The 12,274-nt window shown below is 39.7% G+C and overlaps 1 protein-coding gene across 2 annotated transcripts in view; it reads right to left on the bottom strand.

Annotated features, from left to right (window-relative positions):
- The window catches only part of myripb (myosin VIIA and Rab interacting protein b), a 400,198-nt gene extending 388,210 nt beyond the window's left edge, over positions 1–11,988 (bottom strand). For both annotated transcript variants that reach the window (XM_073830916.1, XM_073830917.1), the window contains exon 1: positions 11,709–11,988. The gene's annotated coding sequence lies outside the window, so the exon portion shown is untranslated. The remainder of the gene's footprint in view (positions 1–11,708) is intronic.
- Positions 11,989–12,274: the final 286 nt, after the last annotated feature.

The raw sequence follows: 12,274 nt of genomic DNA, 5'->3' as shown, positions 1-12,274 counted from the left end.
ACCCATCACACACATCTGTATTCAGAGACTCTGTAAAGATTTTCATGAAAACTGTTAACATTCTGACAGTTGTATTGGATGCTACATAACTATGCATTTTTTTGAGAGAGAAATAGGTGGCAGTCTTATTGTATTATATAGATAAACTTTTGACAAAACAGCATTAAGTCCGGTTTACATTGCGACTTCTTCTAGTCAGGAACGATTTACTTTGACATGCAGAAATCACCTTATTGACATACTGTATACAGTATTTGGATATACTGCAGTATTTATTTTGTTTATACACATTGTTCTGTAGAGATTAGGTTCGCCTCTAGAGTTGATTCTATCTAGGACCATGTTTGTAATGTCTGATCAAACAATACAAATAAAAACAAATAATTCAGTATTTTTGCTAAGCTAGCAGGCTAATCAGCTAACAGTATGCAAGTTTAAAATTTACTAAAAAATGTAGTAAAACCCAGTTCTTTCAGGGAACCTTTACTTTTTTATAGAAAACATTAATACAAAAAATAATAATAATACAGCACAGGGGAGCTTGTGTTTGCAGAGGAAGGTTAAATGTGGTTCAAACTCAGGATGTACGTTGTTCTAGAGGCTACTGTCACAATCAAGATTCCTGGTAGACATCTCAGCTGCAGTAAATGCATATACACAATGACTCAACATAACCTTGCTGTTTTGTACTCATCTGTTTAGAGCTGAAAAATCTCTTAGTGGGTACAGCTTATAAGAAAAAAAAGAATGCAGATGCACTTTCCTCCAAAGCAAAATAGCGCCTTTTTAAAGATAACTCACCTGATTTACTGCATATAGAATCTGCATGATTTGAGATATCATTCATGTATATAACACACAGCATTAATAGTAATGTTGGCCTTAGCAAACACCACTAATCACTGTTCAGTGAGTGTTAATCATTATGGCATGAAAGGTTAATTAAATAATTAATTAAATTACCATATAGCCGTAATCAGAAATAAACTACTTCTAGCTCACCTAAGCTGATGGCAGTGCCCTAGTTTCATAACAGTCTGCCACTTTCTTAGAAAGAAATCAGGTACAAATTCAGGTACAAATAAGAAACATGGTGTGGAGTAATTGCTTTTCTATCTGTGTCATTTGGGTCGTTTGTCTGTGCTGAATAATAGGACTCGGAAGAGAATGAAAACGCGTTCTCTTTTAGGCCCTAATGTAACTACCCCAATCCGTCAGACTGGCCTCCATTTCAGCTCAACAGTGTTTGATTCAAGTATCATTATTCAGAGCTGCTTGAAATATCCTGTGTGCAACTTCCCACTACACAAAAGAGTTGAATCACAGGATTCCAGCTGCCACTCGCTTTAGTTGTCATGGTATTGTGCTATTAATTTAAAATGTTTCCTATTATTTTGAGTACAAGAACTCCTGAGTACAAGAACATTTTAAGCACATTGCTAAATATTTTAGGCATATGCATATTTCTACTTAACTAACCTTTTGTAAACATACATACAGTATATAAAACATTTATTAAAGAGTACATTATCTGGAAAACACTGCATTTTAATTATCACTTTAGATTCAAATTCATAACATTTGAGTAAAGATCTGCAGAATGTTGTGCTAACATTTTATCAATGTGTTGTACAGGAGCAAAATCTCTAACATTATCTATACAACTGATATATAATCATATAAATATCCAAAACCTTTTTCAGTTCAACATTAAGCACTAACTGACAGTCTGCTGGTAATTTTCTCAAAATAAACAAATTAACACCAATGCAGGTCTACAAGTTTTGAGAATGACACAAATATTAGTTTTCACAAAGTTTGCTGCTAAACTGCTTTTAGATCTTTGTTTCAGTTGTTTCTGTGATGTACTGAAATATAATTAAAAGCACTTCATACGTTTCAAAAGCTTTTATCGACAATTACATGACATTTATGCAAAGAGTCAGTATTTGCAGTGTTGGCCCTTCTTTTTCAGGACCTCTGCAATTCGACTGGGCATGCTCTCAATCAACTTCTGGGCCAAATCCTGACTGATAGCAACCCATTCTTTCATAATCACTTCTTGGAGTTTGTCAGAATTAGTGAGTTTTTGTTTGTCCACCCACCTCTTGAGGATTGACCACAAATTCTCCACAATGGGATAAAGATCTGGGGAGTTTCCAGGCCATGGACCCAAAATTTCAACGTTTTGGTCCCCGAGCCACTTAGTTATCACTTTTGCCATATGGCACGGTGTTCCATCGTGCTGGAAAATGCATTGTTCTTCACCAAACTGTTGTTGGATTGTTGGAAGAAGTTGCTGTTGGAGGGTGTTTTGGTACCATTCTTTATTCATGGCTGTGTTTTGGGGCAAAATTGTGAGTGAGCCCACTCCCTTGGATGAGAAGCAACCCCACACATCAATGGTCTCAGGATGCTTTACTGTTGGCATGACACAGGACTGATGGTAGCGCTCACCTTTTCTTCTCCGGACAAGCCTTTTTCCAGATGCCCCAAACAATCGGAAAGAGGCTTCATCTGAGAATATGACTTTGCCCCAGTCCTCAGCAGTCCATTCGCCATACTTTTTGCAGAAGATCAATCTGTCCCTGATGTTTGTTTTTTTTTGGAGAGAAGTGGCTTCTTTGCTGCCCTTCTTGACACCAGGCCATCTTCCAAAAGTCTTCGCCTCACTGTGCGTGCAGATGCGCTCACACCTGCCTGCTGCCATTCCTGAGCAAGCTCTGCACTTGGTGGCACTCCGATCCCGCAGCTGAATCCTCTTTAGGAGATGATCCTGGTGCTTGCTGGACTTTATTGGACGCCCTGAAACCTTCTTAACAAGAATTGAACCTCTTTCCTTGAAGTTCTTGATGATCCTATAAATTGTTGATTTAGGTGCAATCTTAGTAGCCACAATATCCTTGCCTGTGAAGCCATTTTTATGCAACGCAATGATGGCTGCACGCGTTTCTTTGCAGGTCACCATGGTTAACAACCGAAGAACAATGATTTCAAGCATCACCCTCCTTTTAACATGTCAAGTCTGCCATTCTAACCCAATCAGCCTGAAATAATGATCTCCAGCCTTGTGCTCGTCAACATTCTCACCTCAGTTAACAAGACGATTATTGAAATGATCTCAGCAGGTCCTTTAATGACAGCATTGAAATGCAGTGGAAAGTTTTTTTCGGGATTAAGTTAATTTTCATGGCAAAGAAGGACTATGCAATTCATCTGATCACTCTTCATAACATTCTGGAGTATATGCAAATTGCTATTATAAAAAAACTTAAGCAGAAACTTTTCCAATTTCCAATATTTATGTAATTCTCAAAACTTTTGGCCACGACTGTAGTATCACCCTGGAGATGTTTATTTTGCAATTATGCATGGCTGACTGTGCATTATCCTACTTATTACATAATGACTTGGTAAATGAATGAATGAATGAATGAATGAATGAATGAATGAATGAATGAATGAATGAATAAAAGAACGAACAAATGGACAGGAAATATTACTTTGAGAAATGCAAAACTATTAAATAATTTTGTCTTAATAAACTGCTGCCAGATAATCAGTTTAACAGTCATTGTATAAAAATATTAGACCACAGAGTTCTGAGATTGGCCAGTCAGAATTAAGTCTTTAAAAAGGCAGTTTCACAAATGCAATGGTTAACCAGCAATAAAACCATATAAACATGCAATGTTTGGATGAAGTAATTTACAAACTCTCCCTACTCTCGTGATCAAATCTCTTTTTCTTCACAACGGCAATAATAGTCTGAAAGTGCTCCAGTGACCCTGTCTTAACGACGCAGTGAAAACAGCAAGCATCGGTCAGTCATTATAAACCGTCATGTACGATAAATGAATCAAAGCATCTATGCAGGCAGGTTGGATCAGTGCATGCGGAGAGGATGATTCATTGAGCGGTCTTTAATCCCTCTAACGCAACCATGATGCAGAATGAAGTGACACACAGATGTTACATTCACACAATACATTCTCCACAAACACAGCTCTGGGTCAGCTGGGGTTTACACCGATAAAGTGAAATAATACTGCAATACTGCAAAAAGTATAAATGAATGCAAAAACAACCAGCTCTCTCTAGGAAGAATGTAGCAACGTTCTGTGATCAGAAGGGGTGAGTATGGCAAGCTGCAGTAGTATTTATTCCTTATAACTATACTTCTATTCATTCAGCACAATATTTTATTCAAAGTGACATAAAAAGCAATTTATCATAAAAGAATAATAATTGCAGTACATAGTGCCAAGATATGCAAGCTAAGAGCTAAAGTGAAACGCAGAAAAAGAAAAGGAATGTTAGTAGTGTTTTTGTTTATGGTTGTGAATTAGTTGTTTGTGGATAAGGCATGTCTTCAGCTTCAAAACTAACAAGTAATTAAACAGTAACTTGAATTTACTACGTTAGTTACTAGTACATATTTATTTCCTACTAGTCATTAGGGCTGGGCGATATGGCCAAAAAAAAAAAAAAAAACGATCATGATAAAATATTTAATATCAGTCAATATCTATAATTATCACAATAAGTTTAAAGGCACATTTTTTCTCCTAAATGAAAGTTGTAGAAACCAGACTTATAATTGTGGTTTTAAACAACTCTTTATGGTCAGAACATGATAAACACATCACATTCTTGAATTCTTTACACCTTTCCAGTTATTCTTCCTTAACAAAATCAGTATTTCAATAGAATTTTTTTTTAGTTTCTGCATGATTGAATGATATTGTTTCAAATATAAAACAAGAAAATAATAAAATAAAAAAAATTAAGTAAATATAAATAAAAACATGTTTGCGTTCCGTGACTTTGATGATGTAACACCCCTGTCATTCTGTCTGTCTTGGTTTCTCACGTATACCCATATTTGGTTTTCCTGTCCTAGCTATCATTTATCACCTTCACCTGCCTATGTTAATCAATGTCCCTTTATAAGTTTGTTTCAGTTCTAGTTTCTTTGCCCGGTATTAAGGTTACCTTGCGTGTGCGTGTATTTCTGCCTGTCCTGTCTGTGGATTACCCCTGTGGAATATTATTAAAGAACCTTGCATTTGAATTTAGCTTTGTGTTGTGCCTTTCTTCTGTGCACACCCGTGACAGAATACTGGACTGAAACAGTAAAGCGGCGTGTACCCCGCGCTTTTGTTTTTTCTTTTTCTATCAGTGTTTTATTTTTTTACTTTTTCCCGTCATGGTTCACACTTCTGTCCTCATCCTCCTCCTGGAGCAGGAGAATCGCTCTCTAGGGGACCACACCAAAGACTTTGTGTTCCTTGCCCCCATGACTCACTACCCAGATGGGGGTGCGGTATGGTCCTCGGGAGAGCCTTGCCGACTATATTGACTGGGTGCCCAGTGGTATCCAACAGAACTTCACGGACCGTGAAGGACGACACCAGCCCCACTCCAAACCCAGAGCCCAGCCACCCACACCCCCGTTTCGCGGAGCATGAGGCAGAGCCCACCTGGGATGGAGAGCCTAAGCCTATCGCGATCCAAGAGCCATCACCAGAGAAAGCGATAGAACGAACGATCGCCGCGGAGCCCGAGCCCATTACGTCCGACCAGGAGTGAAAGCCAGCTACAGCGCCCACGACGGTGGAAGTCAACACAGAGCGAGAAGGGGCTAAGGAAGGCCCCGCCCACTGTACCACCGCTGTGCAGATGGCGCCGCGGATGGCAGCCTCTGTGCTTAGCTCTCCAGTTGTTTTAGTGTTTCTGTTCGTTTTTCCTGTTTTTTGTTTTGCAAACATGATCAGTTTTACAAGGGATGAACTGCTAAACATTAGGCAGAACATACCACAAAATCTCCTACCGGTTTTTGATTATTCGGACGTTTTGCTCAACATCGTAGTTGGCGGAGCGGCGGCACTTACCAAATGCTTCAGGACGCGCAAGCGGGGGACGGGACGTGCTTTTACATCAATGAGAGGTGGTGTACAGATGTAACAGTGTTAAAGAAAATATGCTGTTCTGATGTTGAAGCACTTTTCATTAACTGTAAGCCGTTCTATTCGCCGCGAGAGATTTGCTCGTTCATTCTCATGAGCGTGTACATTCCATCGCAAGCGCACGTAAGCCTGGCGTTGCAGAAACTCGCTGATCACATCACAGAGACAGAACAACAACACCCGGACTCTGTTTTAATCATTCTTGGGGATTTTAATAGAGCAAATCTCTCCCGTGAACTGCCAAAATACAGACAGCATGTCACATGTCCGACCAGAGACAGTAATATATTGGACAACTGTTACACCACAATAAGGAATGCATATCACTCTGTCCCACGGGCAGCTTTGGGACTCTCTGATCACTGTCTGGTCCATCTTATACCAACCTACAGGCAAAAACTTAAAACTGCTAAACCTGTAGCAAAGTCTGTAAAGAGATGGACCAGCGAAACAGAGCAGGTTTTACAGGCATGTTTTGAATGTACTGATTGGAGTGTTTTTGAAGCTGCTGCCACTGATCTGGACGAGTTCACAGAGACTGTTACTTCATATATCAGTTTCTGCGAGGATTTATGCATTCCTACCAAGACTTGCTTAACTTACAACAACGACAAACCATGGCTCACTGCAAAACTCAGACAGCTCCGTCATGCCAAAGATGATGCTTATAAGAAAGGGGACAAAGTCTTGTATAAACCAATTTTATTCCAGTGACTCTTCATCAGTGTGGAAAGGTCTAAAACACATCACCAATTACAAGACACCATGCCCCAACACTATCCAGAATCAGCAACTGGCAGACGATCTGAACGAGTTCTATTGTACAGTCGTGGCTAAAAGTTTTGAGAATGACACAAATATTAGTTTTCACAAAGTTTGCTGCTAAACTGCTTTTAGATCGTTGTTTCAGTTGTTTCTGTGATGTACTGAAATATAATTACAAGCACTTCATACATTTCAAAGGCTTTTATCGACAATTACATGACATTTATGCAAAGAGTCAGTATTTGCAGTGTTGGCCCTTCTTTTTCAGGACCTCTGCAATTCGACTGGGCATCCCTCAATCAACTTCTGGGCCAAATCCTGACTGATAGCAACCCATTCTTTCATAATCATTTCTTGGAGTTTGTCAGAATTAGTGGGTTTTTGTTTGTCCACCCGCCTCTTGAGGATTGACCACAAGTTCTCAATGGGACTAAGATCTGGGGAGTTTCCAGGCCATGGACCCAAAATTTCAACGTTTTGGTCCCCGAGCCACTTAGTTATGACTTTTGCCTTATGGCACGGTGCTCCATCGTGCTGGAAAATGCGTTGTTCTTCACCAAACTGTTGTTGGATTGTTTGAAGAAGTTGCTGTTGGAGGGTGTTTTGGTACCATTCTTTATTCATGGCTGTGTTTTTGGGCAAAATTGTGAGTGAGCCCACTCCCTTGGATGAGAAGCAACCCCACACATCAATGGTCTCAGGATGCTTTACTGTTGGCATGACACAGGACTGATGGTAGCGCTCACCTTTTCTTCTCCGGACAAGCCTTTTTCCAGATGCCCCAAACAATCGGAAAGAGGCTTCGGAGAATATGACTTTGCCCCAGTCCTCAGCAGTCCATTCGCCATACTTTTTGCAGAAGATCAATCTGTCCCTGATGTTTTTTTTTGTTTTTTTTTTGGAGAGAAGTGGCTTCTTTGCTGCCCTTCTCCCGTATACCCATATTTGGTTTTCCTGTCCTAGTAGTAGTAGTAGTAGTAGTAGATTTTATTGTCATTGTGCAGTAGTACCATACAACGAAATTTACTTGTGCATCCTCTAAAAAACAATGCTCACATACATATACACATTCACACAATAAATATAGTTATAGGCATCCAACATTACACTTAAGTTCCATTGCATAAAGTCCATTTCTATAAAGTGCAACTGTGCTGACTGGGAAGTAAGGGTGCATAATTGTTCAGTTCTGCGATGGCCCTCGAGATAAAACTGTTCTGCAGCCTAGAAGTGCGTGCTCTAAGAGCCCGGTACCGTCTGCCAGATGGAAGCAGGGAGAAAAGATGGTTTGAGGGGTGTGTCTCGTCCTGAATAATGTTACGTGCTCGGCGGAGGCAGCGGACCTTAAAAATATCATCCAGTCGGTGCAGGGGAAGTCCAATGATTTTTTCAGCAGATCTTATAACTCGATCAAGAGATTCCCTGTCCTTCCCTGTGCTATTGGCATACCATGCTGTCATCCCGTATGTTATGACACTCTCGATGGCACATTGGTAAAAGATCTTAAGAAGCTCAGCAGGCAAATGGCTCCTTTTAAGTGTTCTTAAAAAGTAAAGTTGCTGTTGCGCCTTTTTAACCATAGCGGTAGTATTTATCTCCCATCTGAGGTCCTCTGAGATCATGATCCCCAAGAATTTGAAACATGATACCTTTTCCACTTCCTCGCCATTAATTATGAGGGGTTGAGGGTCCTCCTTACACCTTCTGATCTCCTTTGTTTTCTTAACATTCATGGTCAAATTGTTGTTTTTGCACTATCCTGTCAGTCTGTCAACTTCATCTCTGTATGCATTCTCGTTGTCATTTGAGATTTCTCCCACCACAGTTGTATCATCCGCAAATTTTATCATTGTATTCGAGGGGTGGGTGGAGATGCAGTCATACGTGTAGATGGAATATAGCAACGGGCTCAACACGCAGCCTTGCGGTGCTCCAGTGCTGACGGACAGGCTTGAAGATTGATATGGGCCCAGTCTCACTGTCTGTGGACGATCTGTCAGGAAATCCTTTATCCACATACACAGGCTGCTGCTAAGGCCCAAGTCAAGAAGTTTAGTGACCAGCTGGTTAGGAATAACAGTATTAAACGCTGAGCTATAATCGATGAAAAGCAGTCTCACGTACGTCTTCCCCTTGTCAAGGTGTGTCAGCGCTTTATGGAGGGCTGTAACGATTGCATCTTCTGTAGACCTATTTTCCCTATAGGCATACTGATGCTGGTCCAGGTTGATGGGAAGGACCTTCCCCTGCCTATGTTAATGTCCCTTTATAAGTTGTTTCAGTTCTAGTTTCTCTGTACGGTATTAAGGTTACCTTGTGTGTGCATGTGTGTTTCTGCCTGTCCTGTCAGCGGATTACCCCTGTGGATTATTATTAAAGAACTTTGCATTTGAATTCAACTTTGTGTTGTGCCTTTCTACTGTGTACACCCGTGACAGATGACACATATTTTTAGCACAGTTTGGATTTTACAGCGCTGTTTAGTGGTCGCCTAACTGAGACTTCAGTTTGAGCAAATAAATGGTCCGTGTGGTGCGATTCAAATGAGTAGCGCTGTTTCTTTCTGCTTTGGGCAAATAAACATTATATTAAGCATTTATCAAACTCTTATCATTTAGAGGAAAATTATATCATGACAATTATCATTATCATTTTATCACCCAGTTCTACTAGTCATCATCTCAACAGTGGTAAGGAACTATTTTATTGTAATTGAATCCAGTTAGGACAGTGGTTCCCAACCGTGATCCTGGATCATCCCATTAGCTAAATTTTACTTGTCAGAAACCCGGCATGCCATAAAACCTGACAGAAAGTTTCTTGAAACAACAACTTTTGAATTTGTACCGAGTGCATTAGAGTGGGTGTTGATGCTTTCAGTCGCTGCTCAGGATGGAGATAAGGATCGCAAAATAAAGGATTGAGTTTGAGACTGTTCCTCACAGTTGTATGGATTCTGAAGATCTGGATTTCAACACAAATATAATTGATTTCTTTTGTAATTATGTTGCATTTTTGGTGTATTTTATGGTTCTATTGTCAGTCACAGCATGTCAGAGGAAATGCCTTTTGTGCCCCATGGCAAACAAAGTAAATATTACTTTGCAATCAAAAGTGTAGTCTTGTTTAACATTATGTATTCTTCAAAACGAAATCACACATAACAAAACAAAATGTTATCATTTTATGAGTAGACAAATGAATAATGCAATTAAAAACATAATTTAATTGATACGACAACTGAATACAATTAAAATAAAAATTAATGCTGCAATTTCAATATTCATAAGGATTAATTTTGTAAGTCTGTAAAGTTGTTTATACATAAATAATTTACATCGATCGGGCATAACATTATGACCACTGACAGGTGAAGTGAATAACTATGTAAGGAATAATTGACGACGGGCCGTTGAATTCTTAGAAAATAATGCACACCCGAGGTGGTGATGCAGCCACGATGTGAAGCAGAGTGGCCACGTGAGCATCAAAACTGGACCACGGAGCAATGGAAGAAGGTGGCCTGGTCTGATGAATCAAGTTTTCTTTCACATCACATGGACAGCCTGGTGCGTGTGTGTTGCTTACCTGAGGAACACATATCACAAGGATGCACTATGGGAAGAAAGGCAAACCGGCAGAGGCAGTGTGATGCTTTGGGCAATGTTCTGCTGGGAAACCATGGGTTCTGCCATCCATGTACTTTGACACATACCACCTACCTAAGAATTGTTGCAGACCATGTACACCCTTTAATAAAAACAGTATTCACTGGTGTCTGTGGCTTCTTTCATCAGGATAATGTGCCCTGCCACAAAGCAAAAAAGGTTGAGGAATGGTTTGAAAAGCACCACAAGAAGTTTGAAGTGTTGATTTGGCCTCCAAATTCCCCAGATCTCAATCTTTCAAGTCCGACCCATGGAGGCCCCATCTCGCAACTTACAGGACATAAAGGATCTGCTGCTAACATCTTAGTGTCAGATACCACAGCACACCTTTAAGGGTCTAGTGGAGTCCATGCCTCGATGGGTCAGGGCTGTTTTGGCAGCAAAAAGGGGCAAAACACAATATTAGGAAGGTGGTCATAATGTTATGTCTGATCGGTGTACATATTAGATGTTGTCAATACATCAGCACTGTACATTTAAACGCTGAAAATACGTCAGTATTGTACGTTTTAGTGTGTGTAAAAGCGTAAATAAATGTACATCGTGTAGAACCACGTTTTACGTAAAATACATACAAATTATCATGAGATCACCTTGTAATATTACAAGCATATTTATAATAGAAACACTATTTATTTTTTGATTATTTAAATCTCCTGTTTAAAAATAGAAAAATAGATGGTTGTATATAATTATATGCAATATAGTTATGTATATAGCTATACAGTAATACACATTCTAAAACTGTATTGCATACCTGCTGCTGCCATAATAAAAAATAAAATAAAAATAAAAAAACTTTCGAATGTTTACATGCTTTTCTTCTCTTTCTGCTCCCACTCATTGTGGTGGAGCAGTTATGAAATATTTTTCTTGTAAATACTTTGCAGCATTTCAGAAATAAATATGCATGCAAATTACAGCAAAGTACAACAGTTAGTGCTCCTCAGTGGTCAAAAAGGGAAAAAAATAATAAATTTATTTAAATTTAATTTAAAAAGTACTAAGTAATAATGGCATAAAACAGAAAATAGTTCGCTGAATACCTAAATGTTAAAACGGCTTGCCATAGGATGAGGACTAAATGTGTCAGGTGCACCTAGCACACTTCGCATGTAGCTTTATAGAAATCGATAACTGCAATATACACGCGGGTCACATACACAAACATTCACCTGTCTTCATCATCTCATTGTACTGAGCATTTGTACAATTCGCACCCAAACTTTTGAACATTCATCAACGATTTAAAGAGCTAATGCAATAGGATCCACACATAATCAATTTGACATATGCACAAACTTACGCGAAATCAACATCCGAGGGGTGTCCGCAGGCTACAGACGTCCACTCACTGACAACGAGGCGGGTTCGGCTCGGTTAACTTCCATTGATCGGTGATATGTGATTTTCCACGCAGGCACACACACAGTCACGCGCTTTGACTTACGGGGCGCCGACTGGTGCGAAATGATTTAGAGGATTTGCGTCTATTTACAGCGGCGTGTTGCTGCAGCGGCTAAGTTATTGTTTAAGGAATATATGAAAAGGCTAATAATTGATTAGCCCTTTATTAGTCAGCTGTCTTTCCCCCTCTCAGCGTGGCTATCTCTCCTCATACACATGGTGACATCCAGCGGCTGCTTGCATCCTCCTCCAGCACCTGGGCATCCCGCTGATCAGCCAATCACAACATAGGGTTCAGCCCGTTATTGAAACATCCACTAACACACGCAGAACAAGGGGTGCTCCACTAAATAATCTCTGAAAGTAAAGGCAAATGAAAAGCTGTGTATGTCAGAGAGCTTAATTCAAATTAATAAATAACAAAATTTCATTCATTTGATATTGCATAGTCAGGAACTTTCAGCT

The sequence above is a fragment of the Garra rufa genome, chromosome 24 (genome assembly GCF_049309525.1).
Source record: "Garra rufa chromosome 24, GarRuf1.0, whole genome shotgun sequence".
In the NCBI taxonomy this organism is placed as follows: domain Eukaryota; kingdom Metazoa; phylum Chordata; class Actinopteri; order Cypriniformes; family Cyprinidae; genus Garra; species Garra rufa.
The sequence above is the reverse complement of the archived record's forward strand: the minus strand, read 5'-3'. Positions and strand labels throughout refer to the sequence as shown.